We start from the raw sequence: 4,914 nt of genomic DNA on the forward strand, positions 1-4,914 counted from the left end.
TGTTTAGGGTTTTTGAATACAGGGACGATTCGGTTGATTTAATGGCGCCATCAAGATCGCACGAACGAGACGAGTCTGTCCACGACAACGTTTTCAATTTTGGGTGAGGTTTTAAAACATAACGCGCATTTGGTTGAATTGGTAAGGCTGGAGCGCGAGGGGAAGGTCCTGGGATCGATCCCCGGTTGCCACAATAATTTTTACTAAATCGTCTACTCACGGATCCTGTGCACGCGCTCCATGATAACCCATCGTGCGCCCCCAGATTCCTTCCGTTGGATCATCATCTCATGTAGATCTAAAGGCCCTGAGCACAGAACTCCATGGTACTCCTCTATAGAGCAGCAGTACACGATTGAAGCCCAGGTTTTATTTAATATTTTTTTGTTGTTTTGTTTTGTTTATTTACTCTATTATTTAAATTCAATTAATCATATTTAGTGTAAATTAATATAATATAATTAGGATTAGAACAATAGTTATTTTCCCGATTATTTTTCCGACTATTCAATTTATTTATTTTAATCGATTTTAATTGGTTATAAAATCACAAAAACCCTAGAAGATTGTTAGCAAGGCATTAGGGTTTGTCCAATCCCATTAGTTTTTTTGCCAAAATAATAGGATTTAATTTATTATTCGCTTCGATTAAATCAATTGACCATGGTGGGTAATAATAAATTAATTGTTTAATTAATTAAAATATTATTAATTCAAATAAACTTATTTTTGCTAAATGGTTTTAACCAAATCTATTGGTTACGATGATTAGCATTTTCCCTTTATCAAAATTCGTTATTATTTGTAATCGAATCTATCGATTATGAGGAGTAACGATAATTAAAATACACACATTTACTATTAGTGATAATCGAATCTATCGATTATAGTGGTTAGCAATCCTCCCTTCAATCCGTTAGCAATGGTAATCAAACCTATTGACACTACTACAAATTTGACATTTGATAAACAATTTTTACATCAGGTATAAAAATATATGATGTGAAAAATATTTATTAAATGATTTTACATCAGCTTAAATAACCAATTGATGTGAAAAAATTTGAATTTATTGATTTTACATCAGGTATTTAATTTAAATGATGGAAACAAAAACGCGGTGGCAAACTTGTAAATAAAATGAAATTGGATTATAAGGGTTTTTACATCGGGCCATAGCAGCACCGATGGAAAAGCCGTGCCCTTTTAGCCATTACATCGGCCCAATTCCTGCCCGATGGGAAAAGTATTGGACATTTGGGCGCTTACATCGGCCCATTTGATAAACCGATGGAAAAAGTCCCATCCCCTAAAACCCTAACTACTAAAAATTATAGTCACTCATTTCATTTGTTCTCGTTCTTTCTTCTTCCAGCCTCGTTCTTCTTCTTTCCCATCGCCGCTGCTGCTTCGTCCACCGTTCAGCCTCTGTCCGCCGTTCGTCCCTAGTCAGTGAGTTCTCATCGTCCGTCGTTTGTCCCTAGTAAGTGAGTTCTCAGCGTCCTTCGTTCGTCCACTGTCACCGAGTTCTCGCTTCGCCGCCATTCGTCCCACCGCTTCGCCGTTCGTCCCACCGCTTCGCCACCGTCTGGTAACTTCTTCTTCCTTCATCTTCATCCTTCATTTCGACCACACCACCACCGATTCCGCAACGTACACCCTGTGTATTCGTAACTCCCTCCGTCGTGGTGAATTCTACATGCCTAGATCCCTCCGTTGCGACCAATCCCTCATTCACTGTCCGATTTCGACCACATCACCGATTCTGCGACGATACTCCCTCGGTATCTGTAACTCTCTCCGTCGCGGTGAAAATTCCCTCCGTCAAGTGTATCTAGAACAAGGCTGGTAAACTAATTGATTTTTCCTCTGTTAATCCAGTTATCTTCAAGTTGAGGAAGATATGAAACAGGATCTCATCGACTATTCTGCCTCTGTTTGTAAACCAGAGGAAAAATGAAGGTGCGTATTTCCTAGGGTTGTGTATTTACTTGTAGCAACTTAATACGTTTCTATTGGGAACACTAAACTCTCGTTCTTAATGAATTAAGAATATTCATTATGGATGTTGAACAAAGACCAACCAATGATAACTCTCTCGCTCTCAACCTCGAACATGATCCACAGTATCCCAAATGATTCTTACGAGATGTTTCTATTGCTCATGTTATTGACCAGGGTATGGTTTGTTTGATTTATTCTTAGTTAAATTCAGTTTTATGTAAACTAGTTTGCTTTTCATATGATTAATTCTTATGATGTTTAATTTGCAGATTCATGGCAACAAGTGGGGTTGATGTTAGTGACAGGTTTCAATTGCGGTTGGATATTCAATTTCTCGAACTGATTAAGGTTCCACTTGGTTGGACTTTGGGTGTTATATTGCTTTTTGTTGTTGGATTATACACAGCTTATGCTAATTGGCTATTGGTAGATTTTTATTTCATTGATGGAATGAGATTCCTCAGATACAGAGATCTCGTGGGATTTGCTTATGGTTAGTTTTCCATTAATTAAGTGATTTATATCAAGTTCTTTGTCAAATGTTTTAAACTATGCTAATTAATCACGGTTACTTGTACATGTCACAATCTTTAACATTTTGAAAATTTTAAAACAGATGATGCATAAACATAAAATTTTATGATTTTCTAGTCTAAATCATGTGTTTGTAAATCAGTTTCTAGCCTAACAAGATCTAACCAATGTTGGGGGAGTACAATTAAATTGAGTATGATCCTTTATGGTATATTAGTGGAGAATTCTTATGTTCATTTTGTTGAAGCAAGTATACCTTATTATCTCGCGGAGGGTATGCCATATGTGGTTGTATATGGATTTTTTTTTAAATAGTGCTTTTGAGGTTCACCAATTTTCAAATGGCAATAGAAAAAAGGCTATTACATGGCCTAGGCCCAATGTAAGTGTGATGTAAATTATAATTTTATATTTAATTTTATGATAATTATTCATTAATTATGTCTTTCATTTTGTAGAGAAGGAAACAACATAACACTAATGATTGTGGATACTATGTGATGAAAAATATGTTGGATATTGTCTCTGCCAATATAACTGAATCTTGGATGCAGGTAATAAAATAACTGTAATTTGTTATTTACTTTGCGTTTTGCAACTTAATGTGAATTTTCAAAGAATAACTCTATATTGTTATTTACGTATTGTAGGTATTTAATGATCCTACAGAATTGACACAAGAATTGATACAAGAAGATTTGTATGATTTGCGACTCCGTTGGGCAAAATGTTTCTTTGAGTTATATAAAGAATAACTTTATGTTTCTCGTGGATGCGTGTTGGTTTTTCAAGTGCGCGAAAGAACTTAAATGGTTGAATATTTGTTATGTTATTATCTTGTAGTAGAAAACAGTGTGTAAATCTTTCTTATCATTTTGAACACTTGTGTATCCTAGATTAATATTTTTGTATATTTTGACGAATATATATATATATATATATATATATATATATATATATATATATATATATATATATATATATATATATATATATATATATATATATATATGCATCTTAGCTATTTGGTCTGTGTGTTGTGAGTAAAAAAGTGCAAAATGTATAGCAACCTCTTTGGTCTATGTGGTATTTGAATCTTATATGGCAAATAAGGTAAAAAAAATTACAGGTTAAAATGGAAAAATAGGAAAAACAGCCGGTAAAAAACAGAAAACATTTTACATCGGCCTTTGTAAAAACCAATGTAAAAAGCACTCTATTACATCGGCCCAGGCTTATATCCGATGTAAAATGTAGCTTATATTTTTTTTATAAAAAGTTGCAATATTTTTCACATCAGACCTATTCACTAAACCGATGTGGTATGGTAGTCTATTACATCGGGCCATGTTTAAAACCGATGTAAAAGGTTGCGTATATTTTTTTTTATAAAAAAATTGAATTGTTTTTCACATCAGACCTATGAACTCAACCGATGTAGTATGATAATTTTCACATCGGGCTTTGGCCCGATGTAAAATGTCTCAGACTTATTACATCGCCTGGCTTTACATCGGGTCTAGAACCGATGTAAAAAGTATTTTTCGCCCGATGTAAAAACTACTTTCTGCACTAGTGTGATTATTGCAACTAACGGTAACAAATTAAAATCAGGGTTGTACGCCCAAAACCTTCAAAACACACTAAACCACGATACTACGGATTTTTTATCCTTTTCAATCAGGCAACTCAAAATGCCTTTCAAATTAAATTCAAACTACGACAGGCCAGTCAAAAAGCCTTCAAACAATCAATTCAAATTCAAAGGCGTACAACCCTGTGCTCCGAACTACGTAGACTCTGATCCTCCATAAGGAGGTACGTAGGCACTTGGCAACAAGGCGAGTCCCCTCCCCCATAAATCTCATTTTGTCCCGATTTTGCTTCTTTAAATCATAAACCCTTAATCTTAATATTTGCCTTTAACCCTATTAACTGTCTGTCACCTTTCTTTATTTTAGCCATAAACCTTGACTTTATAATGCAAACCTTAGGAAAGGGTTGAGGGTGCCTAACACCTTCCCTCGACCTGAATATAGTATCTTACCCTGATCTCTTAACTGCGCGAGGTTTCCTATTCGCCTTGGTAGAATAGGTGGCGACTCTAAAACATTAATTTTTAGGGCAGGTTGCTACACATATAGATCATTAACCCTCAATCAATTGCTAATTACCTTGCACATACACGAATTCATGATCAATCTCAGAATTAGGGTTCTTCGTGTTCATCAGAAAATCAATGATCTTAGAGCAAAAATAAATGAAATTAAATGGTACCATCATGTTCCTTGTAAAAAATCGAGCAAGATAGGCTATTCACTTGATCAAATTGGTTCAGTTTTAGGAAAATTCAAAATCAAAATGGGGATGTGTTCT

At 34.9% G+C, this 4,914-nt stretch overlaps 1 long non-coding RNA gene across 1 annotated transcript; it reads left to right on the plus strand.

Annotated features, from left to right (window-relative positions):
* Positions 1-1,358: 1,358 nt before the first annotated feature.
* Positions 1,359-3,387, plus strand: LOC131606923 (uncharacterized). Its single transcript, XR_009285116.1, has 5 exons — positions 1,359-1,962; positions 2,052-2,179; positions 2,274-2,497; positions 2,997-3,092; positions 3,189-3,387. It is a non-coding gene; the product is annotated as an uncharacterized LOC131606923 (long non-coding RNA).
* Positions 3,388-4,914: the final 1,527 nt, after the last annotated feature.

This window comes from Vicia villosa, linkage group LG5 (assembly GCF_029867415.1).
Source record: "Vicia villosa cultivar HV-30 ecotype Madison, WI linkage group LG5, Vvil1.0, whole genome shotgun sequence".
Classification (NCBI taxonomy): Eukaryota; Viridiplantae; Streptophyta; class Magnoliopsida; order Fabales; family Fabaceae; genus Vicia; species Vicia villosa.